Source organism: Mixophyes fleayi, chromosome 2 (genome assembly GCF_038048845.1).
Source record: "Mixophyes fleayi isolate aMixFle1 chromosome 2, aMixFle1.hap1, whole genome shotgun sequence".
In the NCBI taxonomy this organism is placed as follows: Eukaryota; Metazoa; Chordata; class Amphibia; order Anura; family Limnodynastidae; genus Mixophyes; species Mixophyes fleayi.
This window is the reverse complement of record NC_134403.1, coordinates 347,664,839-347,688,582: the sequence shown is the minus strand read 5'-3', so window position 1 is coordinate 347,688,582 and position 23,744 is coordinate 347,664,839. Positions and strand designations below refer to the sequence as shown.

The 23,744-nt window shown below is 39.2% G+C and overlaps 1 long non-coding RNA gene across 3 annotated transcripts in view; it reads right to left on the bottom strand.

Annotated features, from left to right (window-relative positions):
- Positions 1-23,744, bottom strand: part of LOC142139468 (uncharacterized) — a 353,675-nt gene that overhangs the window by 103,122 nt on the left and 226,809 nt on the right. For all 3 annotated transcript variants that reach the window (XR_012688210.1, XR_012688209.1, XR_012688211.1), the window contains one exon: positions 15,081-15,120. This is a non-coding gene — a long non-coding RNA (uncharacterized LOC142139468). The remainder of the gene's footprint in view (positions 1-15,080; positions 15,121-23,744) is intronic.

Genomic DNA, 23,744 nt, shown 5'->3' with positions numbered 1-23,744 from the left:
AGGATTTCATAGCAATCCAACACTATATCTATCACCCTTAGACTGACAGAGAGCAGTGCCATTTCCTACCAAAATACAAGGGCAACCAGAAATCCCCGATCAGAGAGGATCATTTACATGTGTTATGTTGATAACTCAGTGGACCTGAAAAACTGAGGCTCTGTGAAATTTGACGCACTTGAAATCTCTATGGAGACACGTAGATGCAATGTTTAAAACAAAAAAATAAATAAACAGCATGGATAATGGAAAGAAAGAGCTCAGACTGTGAAACTAATTAAATGGTCGCAAATAAAAACAGTCTGCCCTATAGGACTTTATATTCCTAAAACTGACAATAGGAAAGAGCAGCACCAAATGTGCTTCATAAGTGTGGACTGTGCACACTTTCATGTTAATTGTCTTGTGTTTATATTTTTTCCTTTGGCAAATGCTATGGGCAGGGCAACTATGACAAGTTAAACTTGCTCTTTTGACCTGAACATGAAATGGGATTTTTCCAGCCAATAAAACCTAAGCTTCCATGGCAGAATGTCAAGCTGGCGTCCCATGAGTAAGAGAATGGTGGATTTAATAGTGAAAGTCACATTAGCCAAACATATGTAATTTAACACATTTCTGACATTTCAGAGTTTGACAAAACATGGTATATTTTTTAATGACCACGATTGCATAATTATCATGTTGCCAGCAATGTATTATTAATGGAAGTACTACAGATACAGTAAATTGTATTATCTATCCACCCAATTAAAGCATGAACAATGATATAACATGGACCTTTACACAAGAACATTGCACATAGCGATATCATTGTTTAAAGGTGTTTGGCCGTTAAAATGATAAAACTTAGATGACCAGAGTTCTGAAAGATCTTTTTTAATTAGATTGCAGTGTTTACAAACGTCTGTGTGCCAGACATGATTTTTGATCGTAAGAAAAAGCTTTGTGTGTGGGTAGGCACCTTGTTAATAAATCAATATAAAATGTGACAGAGAGAGGGCTCTTGGATGCACATTCATCCCTTGCTGAATATAATGACCTGTAGAGTGGGATGGGAGAGACGTTTAGGACAGTCATCACTCAGGGACAGTGGTGCTATAGCTCATATTTACCAACTCTACCGGAAAGCAATAGTGGGTGTCCACCTGGACTCCCGAGAGAGTCTGGCAATCTCCCTGAAGACAGGCAAGAGAAATGGCAGGTGGAGCCACCATGGAGGAAACACAGGAGGGGGTGCTGGAGTGCGGCAGCCATTTTCTTGTAGCACACCACCTCTTGCAGGAGAGCGGCACCTTCTGGTAAGGAAAAAATGACCATTGCTCTCAAGCACACAATTGTAGTCATTACTTATCCTTCTCTCCAGTGTGTGAGTAGGGGACAAATGGAGGAGAGGGGCTGAGATATAGAAAGATGGGAGGTGGGTGAGAGCAGTAGTGGTGTGAGAGGAGAGAGGGGAATGAAGAGAGAGCAGAGAGAAAGAGGGGGAGAAAGAGAGAGGGAAAAATGGGGGACAGAAAAAGAGGTGGAGGTGTTTGAGAGGGTCAGTGGGTGAGGGAGAGAGAGAAAGCGGGGGAAATGTGGTATGTATTAATATAGTACACCACCCCTTTCTTAGGTGAGACACCAGTCACAACTAGTGGTACTGGCAAAGTAATAGAACTAAGCAAAGCTGCAACTTAAGGGTATGGACTAGCTAATATGTGGGTAACCCCCCCCCCCCTGACAAAATAGAGTCCTCCCGTACCAGCACTAAATTAATATTGTGCCCACTTCCTTCACATTGCTTGCACAGAACAAGGCAGCATATGGCATCACAGCTAGGTGTATAGCTATAAGGCAGCATTATAATATTGAATACTACAGCAAAGCAATGCCTGACTGGAGTTCTTCTAAGGTGGTTAGATTCTCCTGCAGCTTTGGTTAAAAAACAAACAAAAATGGCAAATTCTTAGTAAATAAAAAGAGATTAAAAAAACAAAACTCATTTACATCCAAGCAAATTGGTGGGATGCACCAATGAGCAATACTGGGGCAAATAGCCTCTGTCAACTATTTATAGAAATAAGATCACTTTATTTTTTACAGTAAAACACCAAAAATAACAGCAAATTATCCCCAGTCATCTGAGACTAAGGAATCTATCCCGAGAGCCTGGCCTGTCTCCCACAATACAGCGATGAATTCCCATTTGGACTCCAACCCTCAGAACAGTGTACCCCAACATGTGACCAATGTCACATTTTATTACTAACCTTCCACACAAAATTTTACCATACCCCACTGGACAGAAACAGGATATTTTTTAAAATTCTTATCCATACAACTATTAGATTCTGTAGATAATAGCCCATATTTGACCATAAATGGTTGTCTTAAATGATTTGCTCTGCAAACTCAATGGAAAAAATGAGCAAAGTGCGAAAAAAAATACAACTTTATGAACTGGCAAACGGCTTTATCATCGACTAAATATGCGTGCAACGTCCAGATAGTTTAGAGAGCATCTATCACGAAATTAAATATTACATTACTTGGATTACATCAATCACATATATTGCTGTTTTTACGAAGTTAGCTGCCATCTCTCACTTTTATACTTCATCTACTGTCCTGTCTGACAGAGGAGGAGGTCAGCGCAACACCTCAGCTTCAATTCAACTTTCAGTTAACATGTTTTAGATAACATGAAGTTCTGATCACAAAGTTAAGCTTTATAATCAAACACAGGCACAATAAGGCTAGATAGACACTACAGAAATTTTCTCCAGTTATCTATAACGATTTTTACCAATGACTGATAAAAAGTCCCGATCAGCATATCAATTCATGTTTACACACTATAGAAGTTTTACAAGATTTACCTTCAGTTCTGTGCTCGTCATCTGTCATAACCATCAGGAGAAAAGATCATGACTGTAAACTCTATGGAGATGCTGATGGTGAGTACATACACACTGCAGAGTTATAACAACATTGTACCATCGCTGAACAAGAGTTTAAAAATCAAATGAAACAATACGATGTGCTTTGGAAAGACTATAATCCATTGTTGTAGTGTACACAGTAATGCAATATCGGGTCGAACAGTTGTTTATAGGGTGATTGGCTTAGCTTATGGATTGTAACAATTGTATGATCAGGTGCATATTCCAGTTTAAAGGGTGTCTAATCGCATCATATTTCTAAAACAAACCTGTTCTATCTGTAATGTATTAAATATTTAAGGGTCTATTTATCAATAGGAGAAGGGCAGCACGGTGGCTAAGTGGTTAGCACTTCTGCCTTACAGCACTGGGGTCATGAGTTCAATCCCCGACCATGACCTTATCTGTGTGGAGTTTGTATGTTCTCCCCGTGTTTGCGTGGGTTTTCTCTGGGTGCTCCGGTTTCCTCCCACACTCCAAAAACATACTGGTAGGTTAATTGGCTGCTATCAAATTAACCCTAGTCAGTGTGTCTGTCTGTGTGTGTGTGTGTGTTAGGGAATTTAGACTGTAAGCCCCAATGGGGCAGGAACTGATGTGAGCGAGTTCTCTGTACAGCGCTGCGGAATTAGTGGCACTAAACAAATGGTGATGATGTTGAAATCCCTAGATCGAATTTAGGGATGCTTCCTATTTATCAAACTATGGGGAAGGCTATTCATAACGGACAGCAGTGGTACAAGTACCACCATTGTCCTCTGATAGCTAATGCCACCCCAAGGACAGGAGTGAGAGGATACAATACAAGACTAAAATAATTTTATTATTAAAATAAGCCATTTTTTCTTTGCTTATTTTTTAAATAAAGTTATTTATTTATTATAAAGTGTTATAGGCCTTCTGGAATTGGTAGACCATCTCTGCACACTCGTAGATGAACAACCGGCCTGGTATGACTCATCTTACCGCTGTCAGCCAGTGTCGCCAGGGAGGTGAGCGCCGCTCAGCTACTCCGGTGTCATATTGTTGTTAAATTGCCAGAGAAGATTTTCTATCACTGCGATGAGCAGCAATGGAAAAATCTTCATAACAGAGGAATCTTGTCAAACAGACACCTTTAGTATTTATGAAGAGAGCATGAATATTCATTTAGCCAGTCAAGTCTTCTCAAGTTTACATAGTGTTGCTGAAAACGTCTATCATGCTTAGATTCAATTCAATATTTTCCAATGTACTAATATCTAAATGACTATATGGTACAACATGTGGTAAGAAGAGCAAAACACTTCAATATGCAGTAGTATAGATATGCGGATAGAACATTCATCAGCTACAAAAAAATATCAAAAAATCTATTAGCAAGCAAACCGCTTTAAACTGTTTCTCATCCGGCTTTTAAACCGAGCTCTAAAAATAAGTTGCAAGTTAAGTGCGTTTTGAACAATCTGTGTCACTGTTCATTTAACATTTTACAGCCACTTAAAAGAAAGAAAGAAAAAAAGTTGATTAAGAATTCCTTTACCCCACCCCATAACTGTTCCCAGTGCTTCATAAGGGAAGAGAATTAGTAATCTCTTAATTCTTCTTTTTAAGATTTCTTCTCTGTTACCCTTCAATACCATAAAACTTCCTGTAATTGGAATATTGAGTTACAAACCCATGGCTGCTCGTTAAGCCGATGCTGTTCACTATAGTGAAAAAAGGAGAAGCAGGTTGGAGAGTGAAAGAGTGGCTTAGTCTCCATTGTTTCTAAAGGGCTGATTAAAACTTAGTAAATGCACTTCAGATGATGCCTGCGGATTCCATAGAATAGACCTCTCATTGCAGGGGACATACATTATTCAAAACAAACCCTAATGGAGCGATTTTGTACTACAACAATGGGATATTGTTAAATTGTCCATTTCAACAAATGTAGCAGCCTTAGTTAAACTGGTATCTACTTGGGTAATTAATCGCTGAGGGGGAGAAAACGGTTTTCCAATACTCAGCTAATTATTTTATTGTAGGGTTCATTACTTGTTCAAGCTAGATTCACGTCATTTACAAGACAATAAGTTTAGATAAAAAGTTAAATATTGTTTTCTGTTTTATTTTGTTGAATTACAGTATTAAATTATAGTACAGCTTTTTATTATAAAAGTTACGGTTGCTTTTGTTCCAGGGGCAAATGAGGTTATGATTTGTAGGGAATAAAGTGAGATACAGAACTGGAGCGATTGTAAATAGATGTAAAATTACAAGAACCAATGAACTTATAGAAAATTGTTTTTATAAGGTCTAGAATACAAGGAAATAAGCAAACAGTCATACCTTTTAACACTCCTGATTCAAAAATAGGAACAAATTAACATCTATACTAACCAAGCTGTAGACTGCCTGTGTCCGAAAACAATGGCTCACTGACCAAAAGGTTGACCACTGGGCTAGGATAATCAGAGCATTAAAGCATTTAGCTAATTAGAGTAACCTATAGCCAATCAGAGCATTACAACATTTAGAGAAGTAGATCAATCTGTAGCCAATCAGAGCATTCCATCATTTAGAGAAGTTGATCAATCTGTAGCCAATCACAGCATTATAACATTGAGAGAACTAGATCGATCTGTAGCCAGTTGGGGCATTACAATATTCAAAACCCTCAATATAGAATGGTTTTTCTATGTTTACATAATGCATGTTATCAGTTTTCCTGTTAGCTTTTAAGTACAATAGTAATTATACAGTATATTCAGAGATCATATCATTGTACTGTTACAAGAGCACTCTGAGCTCTTCTGTAATGCGTAAATCTAAATAACTGTTTGAAAAAAATCTTAAAAACATTTATATCAATATCTTTACTATATCCTGAGCAGGACAAATTTCCTATCTGCACTCTCTTAATACTATGACCCGAGGGTCCATAGTGAACAACTATATAGGGGGAGATTCAATTGCCATAGAAGTGGCAGGTTTAAATCGCGCACATTGCCGGCAATTAAGGTACAAAGCTCAGCTCGTTTTCCCTGAAAAATGAGCAGAAATTTCTGTCAAATCTCCTCTGTGAGGTGTCTGCGGATGTTCCGGAGACACTTCATGGCTAATTGAATCTCCCCATAAATCAGTAAACCAGCCAGGGTCAGCTCAGTAAAATTATGTACCCAAGACAAAGGTCAAATGTGGGACTCGATTCCCACACAACAAATGTAATAAAATAATAGCCAATGCACTCAGTATAACTTATGCTGGCTATAGTACGCATCTCATCGTACTATAACCAGCAATATAATATAATATAATATAATATATATATATATATATATATATATATATATATATATATTTATCAGTGACTAGCATATCAGAACCTACAGAGCCCAGCTTATCACAGCCAGCAGTGTCCATCATAAAATACTTAACAGCGCTCAGACCAACTGTGTAAAAAATTATACCAGAACTATATAATTGCCCTTAAAAGTTAATTTGAACTAGAGATGGTCACTGACCCCCGTGTTTTGGTTTTGGATTCGGTTTTGGATCTGGATTACCGTCGTGTTTTGGTTTTGGTTTTGGTTTTGCAAAACCGCCATTGCGTGTTTTGGTTTTGGTTTTGGTTTTGTTTGGTTTTGTTTTGCTATTTTTTGGGAAAATCCATGTTTTTGGGCCTAAATTAACCCAATTTAGTGCTCCAACTGTTTTAGAGACAAGTAATCTAATTGTTGAGGTAATAAATCATCCAAAAAAACAGTTTAATTCTTCGTTGGTAGGCCTATTCTACACACAAAACAGATTGTCTTCCTCTCCATCTATGCATATTGGCAATGCAGCCATCGTCTTTGAATGTATATTACACCCTACACTTATAGTTAAATATGTAAAGAAATGGAAAAAGCCAGTTTGGTTTCTGTCTCTCAAGGCCCCCCTCCACTTGTATAAAATAGCAAAAAATTCAGCCATTATAGACTGTACAATATTAATTGACATGGAGAAAGACAGTTTGGGGTCACTCTGTCTCTCTAGGCCCCCCTCCACTTGTATAAAATACCAAAAAATTCAGCCATTATAGACTGTACAATATTAATTGACATGGAGAAAGCCAGTTTGGTTTCTGTCTCTCTAGGCCCCCCTCCACTTGTATAAAATACTAAAAAATTCAGCCATTATAGACTGTACAATATTAATTGACATGGAGAAAGACAGTTTGGGGTCACTCTGTCTCTCTAGGCCCCCCTCCACTTGTATAAAATACCAAAAAATTCAGCCATTATAGACTGTACAATATTAATTGACATGGAGAAAGCCAGTTTGGTTTCTGTCTCTCTAGGCCCCCCTCCACTTGTATAAAATACTAAAAAATTCAGCCATTATAGACTGTACAATATTATGAAAAATGGACAAAGCCAGTTTAGGGTCACTCTGTCTATAACACCCTACCCTTAAGGATAAATTGCCCTAACAGCAGCCTTTCAAGATGGTATGTGATATGGAAATGCCACAAGTCCCTTTCCTCTTTGGGGGTAGATTGCACCCTACACTTACATAGAAAGTTTTAAAAAGATGTTATCGGCATCATCTTCAGCTTCATCCTCACCCTCATCAGTGTGTACGTCATCATCACAGACTATCAATTCATCGCCGCTTGAATCCGCCATTAGAGAACAGTCAGTGCTTGGATGTCTTGGATGGTGAAGGCCTTCCTCGTGGAAGATGTAGTTCATTTTTATAAACATCATTTTCTCCACATTTTTGGGAAGTAACCTTCTACGGCGATCACTGACTAAGTTCCCTGCTGTGCTGAACACTCGTTCAGAGTACACACTGGAGGGTGGGCAGCTTAGGTATTGCAAAGCAAGTTTGTACATGGGTTTCCAAATGGCCTGCTTTTCTTCCCAGTAAGGAAAGGGACTGTCTGACATTTCCATATCAACTACCTCTTGAAAGTAATCCTCCACCATCCTTTGCATGTTTATACTCATATTGGATGGACTTATGGGCAAAGTGACACATTTTTTTGAAAAATCCTTCAAACCAGCCCAGATGTTAAATTGTTCTCGTCTGCCCCCTGTGTCTTCCCTGCTTCTTTTTTGGAAATTTAATTTTTTACGAGCAACAGCTTGAGAAAGTGAAGGAGGACACGTCGTCAAGCCGAGGCCCAGTTCAGCGGCCAACTTGCTGAGCAATAGCTCCTTGCAAAAGTTCACATCTCGCTCATTTACAAGTAAAGACTCAATGTAGGTTTTAAACCTTGGATCAAGCACAGTGGCCAAAACGTACTGATCCGAGTTCAAGATCTTAATAACTCGAGGATCATTGTGAAGCGAATTAAGTACTTGATCGACAAGGCCAACATACTTTGCTGAATTGCTTGCTTTCAGCTCCTCCTTCATTTTCTCAAGCTGCTTTTCCAATAGTCTAATTAAAGGAATGACTTGGCTCAAACTAGCAGAGTCTGCACTGACCTCACATGTCACAACTTCAAATGGTTTCAGCACCTTGCACAGCACTGAAAGGATTCCCCACTGTGCAAGAGTGAAATACATCCCCCCTCCTTTCCCAATGTCATGACTTGTGCAATATGCTTGGATGGCTTTGCGCTGTTCCTCCATCCTCTGAAGCATGTACAGGGTGGAATTCCACCGAGTTACCACCTCTTGCTTAAGTTGGTGGCAGGGCAAGTTAAACTGCTCTTGGAGCTGCTGTAATCTCCTACATGCTGTGGCTGAATGCCTGAAATGGCCTGAAATTTTACGGGCCACCGAAAGCATCTCCTGCACCTCACGGTTATTTCGTAGGAAGCTCTGCACCACCAAGTTGATGGTGTGAGCAAAACAGGGAATATGTTGGAAATCACCCAGCTGTAATGCTCGCACTATATTGTTGGCGTTATCTGAAATGACATACCCTGGGGAGAGTCCGAGTGGTATAAGCCATGCATCAATCACATCTCTCAGTTTGCGTAACAAATTGTCAGCCGTATGCCTGTTAGTGAAGCCGGTGATACAAAGAGTGGCCTGCCTGTGACAAATGTTACGTAGTGGTGTACATGCTGCTGCTGTTCCTGCTGGTGAAGGTGAATGACCAACCCAGTGGGCTGTCACAGTCATATAGTCTTTGGTTTGGCCACTTCCACTTGTCCACATATCTGTGGTTAAGTGAACAGTGGGCAGAATGGCATTTTTCAGCGCAATCTCTACATTTTTACACACTTTTTGGTATAGTTGTGGAATAGCTTTACGGGAGAAATGGTGTCGCGATGGAATTCTGTAACGCGGACACAAAACCTCAATTAACTGTGAAAAACCAGCTGCGTTTATTGTGGAGATTGGACGCAGATCTAACACTAACATTGCAGCCATGGCGTCTGTGATTCGCTTGGCGACTGGGTGACTGCTGTCATATTTGCTTCCCCTCGCAAATGATTGTTTCACAGTTAATTGCTGAAATGTAGGACTGCTCATTTTATTCACCTGCCTCTGGGATGACGATTCACCCCCAGCAGCAGCAACAGCAGCAGCAGGACTAACGCTTTCTTCAGAGGAATCAATAATAGTGCCGGAGTCATCCAGCCTTAAGTGGGATGCCGGGCTAACTCCGAGCGCTACTGAGGATATTGATGAGGATGGTGTGGTGGGTGTATTTTGTAGCCGTCGGTATGTCGGTGAGCGGAGGGTCTTAGCTGATGAGGGAGTGCTTGTATTCTTTTGGGAAGAACTTTCAGCTTTTCCCAACACTTTGCCATGAACTCTCGTTAGATGGCGTAACATAGACGAGGTTCCAAGATGGTTAAGGTCCCTCCCTCGACTGACTGTGGCTTCACATACACTACAAATGGCTATACAATTGTTGTCTGGATTTGGGTAGAAATAATTCCACACATAAGAAGTGGATTTTTTTGTTTTATGCCCAGGCATGACAATGGCCTTTTTCTTGTCACGTGCCAGAACTGCTGCCACTGGTGCAGGACTTACACAAACAACCTCATCCTCATCAACATCCTCATTAGCGCCCTCGTCGCCTACACAAATCTCCCCCTCATCCTCTTCTAATTCCAAAGTGGCATCCTCAATTTGGGTATCACCGGCTACACTCGGGCTATTAAGGCACACATCAGCAGAATGCTCACGATTAGACATCCCACTGTTGGATGGACTCTCCACAGGGATTGTTGTCATTTGTGAATCAGAGCAAATATTCTCCTGTAATGCCTCACTGGTATCTTGCAGCTCAGCTTTGACGCGTAACAGTAGTTGTGCACCAATTGTAGCCTGGGTAACTTTTTGGGATCTGCCACTAATAGCCAAAGGTGAAGGCCTCATTCTCTCTTTGCCACTGCGTGTGTAGAATGGCATGCTTGCAATTTTTTTTTTATCGTCACTTAACTTTTGCTCAGTTACACTTCTTTTTCGCTTCAATACAGTAAATTTTTTTTTGGTTTTTGTTTTTTGCACTAATTTGAAAACACTCTGTTGTTTGACATCGCCTTGGCCAGATGACGTACTGGGAACACTAACATCAGGACTGGTGACAGAACCTGGTTGCTCATTTAGATCATATGTGGACTGCTTTGAATCCATTCTGAGCGCAAACCACTGAGGAGTGCTAAAAATTATTGAGTAGATACTGCTGACAGATATGACTTTTGACAGCCAGAAATATTAATGCACAATTAGGGAGGACACCCCAAAAACACTGAGGAGTGCTAAAAATTATTGAGTAGATACTGCTGACAGATATGACTTTTGACAGCCAGAAATATTAATGCACAATTAGGGAGGACACCCCAAAAACACTGAGGAGTGCTAAAAATTATTGAGTAGATACTGCTGACAGATATGACTTTTGACAGCCAGAAATATTAATGCACAATTAGGGAGGACACCCCAAAAACACTGAGGAGTGCTAAAAATTATTGAGTAGATACTGCTGACAGATATGACTTTTGACAGCCAGAAATATTAATGCACAATTAGGGAGGACACCCCAAAAACACTGAGGTGTGCTACAAATTATTTAGTAGATACTGCTGACAGATATGACTTTTGACAGCCAGAAATATTAATGCACAATTAGGGAGGACACCCCAAAAACACTGAGGAGTGCTAAAAATTATTGAGTAGATACTGCTGACAGATATGACTTTTGACAGCCAGAAATATTAATGCACAATTAGGGAGGACACCCCAAAAACACTGAGGTGTGCTACAAATTATTTAGTAGATACTGCTGACAGATATGACTTTTGACAGCCAGAAATATTAATGCACAATTATGGGGGACACCCCAAAAGCGCTGGGGAGTGCCAAATATGAAGAAAAAATAATAAACCTCTATCCTCCTCTCTGCACTAGCGATTTTGGTTAGAGCAATTGCAAGAACAATATGGTATTCTCTGTCCCTGCTCTAATTAGCCTATGACTACACCCTGCTCTCTCCCTCTGTCAAATGGCGATGGATTGCTGTGGAGGCGTGTATTTATAAAGTTGAAGTATCGCGAGAACCGAGTCCCGAGATCCGACGACGTCACAATGACGTTCGGCCTCGATTTGGATTCGGAATGGGCGGGAGAGTACCGAGCTGCTCAGCTCGGTACTCGGATACCCAAAGTTCGGGTGGGTTCGGTTCTCGGAGAACCGGACCCGCCCATCTCTAATTTGAACACATAAGACCTGATGCAGAGTTGGCCGCAAAATGGGAGTAACTTATGTTTAAAAACCCGGCTGTACAAATTGTGTTTTTGCGTCCACATGCTGAGCCAGCACATCTTATGCTCCGTGCAGCTCAGCACCAGTAGTCTATGCGGTTTACACCAGAAACAGGTCACTGACACGTACGCCTCACAAGCTCCCATGTTTTTATCCATTGGTTTTAAGTGCAACAAACGCATTCACTATCTGGTATCAATACAATCTAAAAAAAACCTCTTGTGTAAAAAATAAATACCGGTAAATAAAATGTTCTGCTTAAGCACTGACACTAAAGGATAATATATGCCCGAGCGACGAAGACAGCACCAGCTTTCGGTGGTTAAAATAGCAAGCAGCCAATCAACAGCAGATAACGAGTGCCAGAGACCAGGATCATCATGCACTATTCACACCTGCCCTGGACCAGTCGCAAATAATACGTCTTTCTCAGGATATATATATATATATATATATATATATATATATGCTTTTCCCCCAATATGCATCCATTCACAAATTGCATGTACACACCCCATACTGTACTCGGGATATGTTAGAACGCCCGTCTTCCATCTCACCAGATGCAGGCCGATGTAGGTGGCAGAGTCACGCCAATCTGTGTGGGCGGATGTTTGTGCACCCATTTTTCTAGCAGGCGCTGAGCAATTTCACACAAGATACGCTATGCAAACTGGCGTAGTAATAATTAACATCCCCCATGCATAAACATGTATGCTAGATTTACAGAGTCTCTTCCACTGACTCATGATAAAATACAAGAAATACATCATTATGGTTATACATGGCATCTACACACAGCCTACAGCCTTACCATGTACAGTATCACTTCATTATTAAAATAAATGTACATGTACCTTGTTTGCCAGCTTGTGGACATGGATTTACATAGTCAGTGATACCTATAAAAAGTGCAATTTTAGTGTATAACAAAGTACCATTAGACTAGAACTAAATGCAGTCCAATCTAATGACTATTATACCATGTAGATCTAATGACTGGTATAAAATAAAGAGCCCCATCTGACAGCCAGTATATATAGTGCAGAGCCCATTCTCATTACTAGTATATAAGGTGAAAGGCAAGTATTCCAAGCAAGGTAGTTTCTGCTGGAATATATAATACACAGCATAACCCTTTCAGATGAATAATACAAACGGCATAGCCCCATTGTATGTCCAGTGTACATAGCAGAGCCCCATAGTGTGACCAGTGTACATAGGTACACAGGTGGTTGCATAAAGCAAAGCCTCATGGGGGAAGATTCAATTAGTAAAAAAATCGCAGCGTAGTGTCCCGGAACGGGCGTGAGGCACAACGCTGCAATTTTTTTTAGCGAAAGTAACAGTTACTTTAGCTCGCGCTCCATAAAGATGCGAGCAAATACGTGTAAGAGTTACTTTTTACCGTATAAACGGTAATAAAGCATGGCTGTGATGTTCTCAGGAATATCGCAGCCAATTGAATCTGCCCCATGGTGTAGCTACTGTTGAAAGCAGAACCTGACTATGTGATCACTGTGCTAAATATAGTCCCACGTGGTGTCCAAAGACATATGGCATATGTCTTGGCCACTGCAGAAGCAAGGTCTAATGTGGTGACAAGTGAACAAGTAGTGCCAGTTTGTGTGTTCAGTGTACCAAGCAGTGTAAAAAGCAGATCCTGCTGTGTGGCTAGTAAACAAAGCAGAGCCCTATGATGTTGCTAGTGTACAGAGCAGAATTCTATGTTGTCACTAGTGTACAAAAGAGTGACCCTTTGTGTGGGCGGTGTTTATAGAAGAGCCACATGGTGTGGTCACTGTACAAAGCAGAAAACCATGGTGTGGTCAGTGAGCAAAGCAGACAGAGCCTCTATTATGGGGCTTGTATAGCAAATATAGCCCTACTCCGCCCCCACTCAGACAAGGATTTGTCACTTTGCCCTTGAACTGGGCCTGAATGCTTCCTAATGTTCCAATTACACATAAGTTTCATAGACTATGGAAGGAGTTGACTTAATTATAGTTACCAACATTTTAAACACAATTCCAAGGACATTTTGCTGTTCAGCAGGTGAACAGGTGAATCTAAGCATCTCACTGGTTGTTCAGATTTGGCAACCTTGATGCTCTACAAGCCCCATTTTGTTATGTAATCTTTGTTGGTTTTGTAATACCAGAAGGAAAACACATAGGAGCTGATGGTGAATGGGACGTACACCAGTTTGTGTAGCGTATCGTGTGCAGTAGTGGAAGCACACATATGTTCCTGTGCAGACTTGCGTGATTCTGGCACTTATGCGCCTAGAGAGGCGGGACAGGGAGGAAAGGAAAGTTCTAATGTAGACCAAATATTGTAATATTGCTCATGCGGACTCGCAGAAACACGCACATATAACAGGTAGGAGGTGAATGTTTGGCACCTGCTACAGGGCAGGTACATGGCTGGTAAAGGGTAGGTACAGGACAGGTTCAAGGCTGGTATAGGGCAGGAATAGGGAAGGAGTAGGGTTGGTACGGGGCAGGTACAGGGCAGGTACAGGGCAGGTACGGGACAGGTACAGGGCAGGTAAAGGGAAGGTACGGGACAGGTACGAGGCAGGTACAGGGTAGGTACAGGGCAGGTACAGGGCAGGTACGGGGCAGGTACAGGGCAGGTTCAAGGCTGGTACAGGGCAGTGTCAAGGCTGGTACAGGTCAGGTATGGTGCCGGTACAGGGCAGGTATGGGGAAGGTTCAGGGCAGGTATGGGGCAGATACAGGGTAGGTACAGGGCAGGTATGGGGAAGGTGCGGGGCAGGTACAGGGAAGGTACGGGACAGGTACGAGGCAGGTACAGGGTAGGCACGGGGCAGGTACAGGGCAGGTACGGGGCAGGTACAAGACTGGTACAGGGCAGGTACAGGGCAGGTACAGGACTGGTGCAGGGCAGGTACAGGGCAGGCACAGGGCAGGGTCAAGGCTGGTACGGGTCAGGTATGGGGCCGGTACAGGGCAGGTACAGGACTTGTACAGAGCAGGTACAGGGCAGTTACGAGGTAGGTACTGGGCAGGTATAGGACTGGTACAAGACAGGTACAGGGCAGAAACAGGACTGGCACAGGGCAGGTATAGGACAGGTACATATGCTGCTGATGCATATCGAGTTGTATACAGTCCTGCGTATGGCCATAAATTGGCTATTTTTCTGTGCTCTTTGCTTTTAGAGTAATTTACTCCCATTTTAACGACTCACTCTGCATCAGACCCATAAGGAGTATTACATGCTGGATATAGAATAATAGAAATTGTTTGAAAATTAAAAAATGAAGAATTCTGCAGGGATAAACATTTTCTTGGCACAAACCAGGGTCTGTCCTTGGAAATTAGGGACAGTTTGCAATGGTTTTAAAAATATAAATTCAATAATAATTATTATTAATAGTATTTTAAGATGATATACAGTATATAAAGTAATATACATGATATTGACAGCTTTTTCTACTTACCTTAAAATAATATATTGTATATCATTTCTCTGTGGCAAGTCTGTGGGAAAAAAGAAAAGAAGAAACTCTTAATATACTGACTAATAAAAAAATTGTTTTAACACACAATAAAGGGCCATACAGTATGCTGAAACATTACTTAAAAACAGTAAAACAAGATGTGCTTTATGCATAGGTTACAGTATGGTAAAGCATACAGTATTCTTTTATTATTGATTTGACCAGCAGGGGCACTGTTCCGTTGCAATTCATAAACTCAGCCTAGCCGTTTCCACTGAGATCTCTATGGAGACTGTCTTATGTCTTTACATGCAAGGACAAGTAATGTGATCATAACTAGCTGCAATGATCTGCTGATGTCACTGGCCCACGGTTGGCGGTTGTGAAGATTTTGTCTCTCACTAATGTTGTTATGCATCATCACTGTGTGGTAGAACTGATCTTTCCTTAGTTACAAACACTATACATTTCAATTAAAGATAACATTTTTACTAAGGCTGTGTATACACTACAAAAATTTTCGACCAATTTGTCATCACTATCACGATTTTACAAATGACTGAAGTTCCAATCAGTCTGATACATGCGTACACACTATACACGATTTACCTTCAGATCTGTGCTCTTCATATTTTGTTATAGTCATTTAGAGAATGACAGCGCAGTATTCATTCATTCATTCCTGTCACACTGATTAACCACCTTGTTATAACTATCCACATGTCATTACAAATTTTGTTAGCTTCAGTGACTCTGAAACAAAATATTCAGTCTCAGTACGAACAGATGAATTATTTCACAGTGCTCTCCCCAGCCCCATTTCCGGGATGCTCCACCCGGTTGGTTTTATTTGCCACCCGGCTCTTGGAGCCCAACAGAGTCCCATTATAATAGAATAAACCATTGTTTCTCCTAATAGAACAGGCACTATGTGAGTACAGCCAGCAGTGTGTGTTAGACCACTGACCACCAGTCTGACCAGTCCTGGTAAGTGTGGTGGGCAATAACAGTCAACATTTTTCAATATTATTGCAAAGTATTACACTGTCCCCAGCTTCTTAATGCCACTTGGCTGGCACAATGTTCTGGGGAGAACACTGTTCCATCTACAGCACTCTCTACATTTATTCATCAGGACATGTTCATTGCCGGCATCGACTAAAAACATCATGACTTTATGTAAACTCTACGGAGATCTACAGACCTCTTTAGGGATGGGCAGCACGGGGGTTTAGTGGTTAGCACTTCTGCCTCAAGGCACTGGGGTCATGCGATCAATTCCCGACCATGACTGTGTGTAGTTTGTATGTTCTCCCCGTGTCTGTGTGGGTTTCCTCCCTCCCTCACTCCAAAAACATACTGGTAGACTAATTGGCTGCTATTAAATTGACCTGGAAGTGTACTAGGGAATTTAGATTGAAGGCTCCAGTGGGACAGGGACTGATGTGAGTGAGCTTTCTGTACAGCGCTGCGCAATTAGTGGCGCTATAAAATAAATGATGATGATAGTGAGTACATACACACTGCAGGATCGGAAGGCGGTTGGAACGAGATTATTTGTTTTACCGACCAACCAAATAAACTAACAATCAGTGTTTTGGAACGACTATCGGTCATCGTGTCAGTGTACACACTACTGTGAACAGATGCTTGGCCCAATAATCGGCTGAAAAACCTGTAGTGTGTACCCAGCCTTACATTTAAAGATCATTTGGTTAATACCTACAAAATTATACTAACAACATTTAATCATGATTAACACAAATCAAAATAATACAAATAATAATATGAGTCTTCCAGGCTTTAAACAGACTCACAAGACTTTTTGGAAAATAACTGGTATATAACTACATTAACCCTTTGTCTGATGAAAAACAGTGAATTAACTTCCCTGTTTTAAATGCTTAGTGGTAAGCCTGACTACAACTGTAAGAACCTATCAGGGCTGGCAGCATAGGGTAATGTGTGTTTGATGTATAAAACCACTAATTCCTATAGCCAGCGTGAACAACATGTTCTAACTCAGTTTTGAGACATTGGGGTATATTTACTAAACTGCAGGTTTGAAAAAGTGGAGATGTTGCCTATAGCAACCAATCAGATTCTAGTTACCATTTATTTAGTACATTCTACAAAATGGCAGCTAGAATCTGATTGGTTGCTATAGACAACATCTCCACTTTTTTAAACCCCCGCAGTTTAGTAAATATACCCCATAGTGACATTTGGATGGGATACCTGGAGAATTTCTATTGCACTGACCAAAATAAGTGACATTTGCCTGTCACAGACCATACATAACAATATGTCCTGATTAAAAAAAACTATTGAATATGTTTCATAACTCTATTTAGTGTAGTAGAATGCTTGGGAACACGTTACATAAACAAAGCTTACGACCACCTTTCTAGGGCTTAAATGTTCTGATTTACTTTATTGTAGAACTAAATTCAAGGGGAACACAATAGAATAATCATATGTATGTGTTCTTTTACAATAAGAGATTCCTTGATTTATAAAGCATTCACGCTTATTTATAAAAGCAGATCACTGAGGACAAGGCTGTACATTGTAACTGTGGGAGAAATAGTTTCATTATGCAGTACATGAAAAAAACACAGCTGCTCCAGATACAGAATGGTTACAGGCAGCTTTGTGTATCAGCCCCTGTACACCTGACAAGTGCAGCACACACCAATGTAAATGTTTGCTGAGAGCCAAAGCAGTCACAGTATAGGTAAGTGAGTAACACTAATCATATGCACCATTTAGTTCCATGGGGTTTTCAAATAAATTTGAAATAAAAAATAAATCATATACTCTCTGCCCATCTGCCTATAAATGAATATAGTCTATTCTTGATCTGACATAGCCTAAGCATTGACTGTGCTCAAATCCTCCAAGAGATGGCTATTGGCTGTGTAGGCCATTTATTGGAGTGTTAATTCAACCAGTACTTATAAAACCACAGTAAATGTGGATACATATAGAAAGGACCAGGGAGGGACCAGGTAAGGGGCAAACGCAGGATTTGTAGAGAGGGGTTTCTACACCACGTTGCCAGTGGGTGTGACCAGCATGCATGGGGGCGTGGCTATAATATTATACAGTGCCCTAGGGCTTGGAGGGGGATTCCAGGCACTATGAACCCCCACCCTTGGTTTGCCTATGAGGTTGGTATCTTTAATGTACACTGGTGGTTGGTCTTTTACACAGCAATAAATATTAAACAGAAAGATGTAGTAGGGGATGAATCTATACTAAATTACTGTGCAGTAATCCCTCAACACATGTAAAAGTCTTCATTGTGTGTGGAGTCCTGGAGAAATGACCATTACACACAGAGATAGGAAAGATGACGTTGGATGGGAATCTCACATTCATCTAGTGATAGACTAGACGGCCCTAGGGTCTCATGTGGCCCTCCGAACCTTCACCTGCGGTCCCCCAGCTCTTCCTGCTTTATTGTCAAATTTGTTTGCTACAGCTTGTAATACTTGTTTATAATTACTTCTGATATGTTATCACAGACAGGTGTCTCTTTCTTTGATTAAACACATTAATTTAACTTATTACTGAGATTAAGGGCTAGATTTACTAAACTACGGGTTTGAAAAAGTGGAGATGTTGCCTATAGCAACCAATCAGATTCTAGTTATCATTTATTTAATACATTGTGCAAAATGTCAGCTAGAATCTGATTGGTTGCTATAGGCAACATCGCCACTTTTTCAAAACCGAAGTTTAGTAAATATATTCCCTAGGGTTATCTGCGGCCCTCTTGAAGGTTAGAGAGCTGCCCCCGTCCGTAGGTCGCCTAACAAGGGAGAAGAGAAGGATTTGTAAAACACATTGTTTAGCTGGTGGTATCTTTAAATATCAGCAATTGTTCTACAAGCAACAAAACACCCTATTATTACATAGAATTTATATACACATTAAATAATATATAACATTGCTATTTCATTATTTAATCAATGAAGTTACAGAGTTAAATAAAAATCTAGCCCCAATGCATTATAACTGCAGCTGCACAAAGACCGTCAGATCAATTATATTTATGCATTATTTGCATACACATTATTGAACGATATATCTGTTTTGTGTTTAAGTAGATGTATTTGTACAATTTTGCTATGTTTTGACATACCTGAGATCACTGCTTAATTAAATATTTACTATAACAATAAGTTTTGCTAGTGTGTTTAAATCCCATGTAGTAATCACCCTGCGTGTTTTGGTGCTGACGGCATTGATCAATTTTGTGTTAGTGTTTGTGCACCTTGGAAAAACACTGTTCACTTTCTGAACTAGGATGAAACGTCTCTCTCGTACCGTTTGAATGGAATCAAATGAGGCATATATGATATCTGGCTGCTTGTCTGAGGTGATATTATTGCCAATGTATGTTCTCCTTATATTCCACTAAATGGAAACATATACTAATGCATGCTATTACTACATCCCCAGCTAGTCAGTTTCTCTAAAACCACAAGAGGATTTCATGGAGCGAGTGACGTGTAACATGCCCCTAGATTTAATCTATAATCGTTAGCTTATCATTTCTCATATCACTGACAATAGGTATATTGTTACCAGTCTGCGAATGTGACCCAGTATATACTTCTTACTATGAAGCAATGTGTACATAGCTGAATAATTATTAGGCTAACGATGGCTGCAGCAGTGTATTGCTGATACAGTAGATTCTACAGTGTTCAAACTTTACCTCACAAACGTCCATCAGTATTAGATAAAAAGCATAGAAAATAAATATTGCTACATTGTAACACAGAGGATATATTCCAAAGCAATCATTACCACTGACAAATGTGCCACTTATTACACACAACTTAAGAGCAAAACTCATTAATTACAGCAAAAAGATAAACATGTCACAATAGTAACACAAGAATCTAGGAAAGTATTTTCGGTTGACAAGTGAGATTCATTCAAATGAATGTTCCTGATACGTGCACGTTATATGAATAGCTGTGTTTTACAAAACTTTTCTCAAAAATGATCTGCAAACTGCAGCATAATATAGACTGATAGACAGATACACCGACAATGGACAATTTTAACTTCTGTGGGGACAGTACTATATATATATATATACATATATATATATATATATATATAAATAAAATACAAGTGATGATAATAAATCTATAAACTCCTGTGAATAATATCTATATAACCAGTGAGTTGTGATGTCATCACATCAGCATTCATTAGAAAACCAAATGTGGATGATTACAGATTTTAGATGTCATTTCTGAGATCTGTGATGTGTATACAAACATTCATAGGGTACATAATATCCTTATAATTTACAGTAGGGGGTACGTTATCCCATACATATTATAAGCAGGGATGTACCTGGCCATTGGCATCACTCCCACCAGTCTGACAAAGGTAGGTCAGAGATAGCTACAGCAATTATAAGACCACCCCTGATTATATAGATACCTTTCATGTTTGTTCAAAATACTATGTGCAATATAGAGATACAAATTTGGGATCTCAGTACAGAAGAAGTAACCTTTAGCAAGTTATTTCTATATAAATCATATCTGTAACTAATTTTCTACTGCTTGGAGAAATGACAAGTAAATAACCACGTGTGTCTTGTGTTAATAACAAATGTGAAGTAAGAACTCTCTATGGAACATTATGGATCCATTTAATCTGGCCTTGTGACCACGACAGATCACAAATTACTTTTCTCCAGAAGTATATAGGCTGCTATTATACAATGCTGAATAACAATTGTGCCTCAAGTGCAGAAACAAATATGGGAAGAACATTTATCACACTGATGGCATAAAAAACATGGCTGTACACTGACGTATTGTGGGGACGGGAATGATCAATTTCTCATTAGGAAAGAATTATTCTACACATAGGAGATGATTTACTAAGGTTTAAGTTTAACCCATATTTAGATGACTGGTGTCAGCTTCTAACCAATCAGATCAACAGAAAATTTAAAAAATAATAATTAAATAAGCACAGCTGCCATGCAATGTACACATTTACAGAACAATCCATATAAGCCTAAGAAGACAGCTAGGTAGGATATACTAAAACATAGATTTTATCCAAACTCAGTGGATCGATGTTCACCACCAGCACCCATTGAGGTAAGAAGGAAATTAAATTAAATAAACAAAACATTTTCTGCTAGGGTAATCAGGCTTCAGAAACAGCCACAGACACACTAGGATGGTGGAGATCATAAACCCACAGGAAATCATTTTCTTCTATCAGTACCTAGTGGAAACCTCAGTACCACTAGGTATTTCAACAATGTACCATTATACATAGCTTATTTTTTGTGTCATTTAGTGATGGCTCATTTGCCTGTTGTGGGCTGATGTTTTAGTGTAGTCTATTCAATATAAAGAAATGACATCTAAATGAACTGACCAAGCTGAATATTTTGTATGGCCTTTTATTATTCTGCATATGAAGTACAGTGTGTAGGTCTCACTTTGCCTTTATCTAATGTTGTATACAATTATCTACAACTAAAGGTGTTCATTTATAGCATAAATAGTAATGGACAGATAATAATGGAGGCTGAGGAGTTAATTTTTTGACTATCTGTTATACTAAGATAACTAAATGTTATGTGTCTAACATGCATTTTAAACAAATTGGCTTGTTTGCATTGTCTCCTAAAATGGAACATGACACACGTTTTAATAAATGTGCCAAAGGTGATAATATCATCATTTGGTAATTAATGTAATTGATTTTTCTGCTGTTTGAAGTAGAACAATAGGTATATATTCAATTTGTTGTAAAATAATTCTGGATGGAGATTTAAGATGATATATATCAGAAAAATATAGTATGGAGATTTCTCCTAACAGGACTAATGTTAATTTTACATTGTTGCAACAATGTTGCAGTTAACTCTTTAGTGCTGCACAGAAGGTGGTCACTATAAACCTTGATTTCAACCATAATGGCACAGAGTAAAGCTACATACACACTACAGAAAATTTCTCCCAATGCGATTAACAATTTTACCAATGACTGAAAGTCCCGATCAGCATGTCGATTCATGTGTACACACTATACACGTTTTACACGATTTACCTTCAGATCTGTGCTCTTCATCTATCATAACCATCGGCTGAAAAGATTGTGACTCTGTAAACCCCATAGAGATCTGCCTGCACTGCTGGTCATGAGTGTATACTTCGTTCCATTGCTGATTGTGACTTTTAGTTAGTTTATAAAATCAAATTAAACAATACGATGTGCTTTGGAACGATATAACATGATCGTGGGAGCGTACACACTAATGCGATATCAGACCTGTAGTGTGTACCTAGATTAAGAATTATAGAAACTATTTGCAAATCATCTTATTATTACGAGGTTAATAATTTGGATAAAAACTGAGTCAACATCTCTTATAAATTCAATAAACAACTGACGTTAATATTCACATAAAAAAGTCTTACTTTAGCTTTTAACTTGAGTGCGTACTAATTTCCTGAAGGAATATATATAGCAGATTGTTAAATCAAATATATAAGTTACTGAAAGTTTGTAGGACTACAGCTTTGGCCGTCATCGTCCCTCCATTTTCAGCATCAAAAGAACATTTAATACTTCACGCAAGAGATATTTGTCTATACCGCATATATCATTATTATCATAAGTAGTTTATTTATACCACATTGTACACAATTCTTTACGGGCCAAGAAGAAAAGAAAAATAAAGGATCGGTATAATAATCACACTAGGGGTAATGCACTTTTCTAGCAGTAATTCTTGCCCAAAAAAAATGATGCCAAAACATATTTAAAACAATGTTCCAATGTTAAAACATTATAGTTGTGCTTGTTTTATACCAATGAACACAGTTGTAAGAGAATAGAAAAGTTTTAAAATCCATGTCATCTTAAAGTTGATGTCCGAAGTTCATCGGATTGTATTTGTCCCCTTTATCTACCAGTTGTAATTTGCTCTACGGAAGCACAATCGGACCCTGATTGCTTAGCAAAAATAGCAGAACGTTATTTACTGCTTCTACATGTTTGCTAATCGCATAAACTAATATTCATATAAAATCAACTGTCCCCCCATAAACTTTCCTGTACTATGGACATTAAATATCTCCCTATACAAGGTATTAGTAATTGTATATTTTTTTTAAGGGCACATTTGCTGAATAGTTTAAAGAATTTACATTTCACATAGATAGCTTAGACAGCAATATTTAAGTCCTTCATTCAAGTATGGGCTGGGTCTGATAAAAGCAATTCACATGAGTGATCTCAGAGCATAATTGGCAAATAGTAAGATATAAGCACAGCAGGTGGTAAGGTTACGTTATAGTCATTTCTTTACATTCAGGGAAAACCAAACAGAAGACCCTATTTAACAAATATACCTTAATGTGGCAACAACTATTAGTAACACCCACCAACCCTGTCAACATTCATGTTACAATATGACAATATAGCACTACAAGTTTATCAGAAATACATCTATAAAATAATGTCACAGGGATTATGGTAATCTAATCACAATTGTGATTTTTTTTTTTCTCATGTTATGTTACAAAGATATATATATATATATATATATATATATATATATATATATATATATATATTTAAAGTGTCAATTAACTGAAT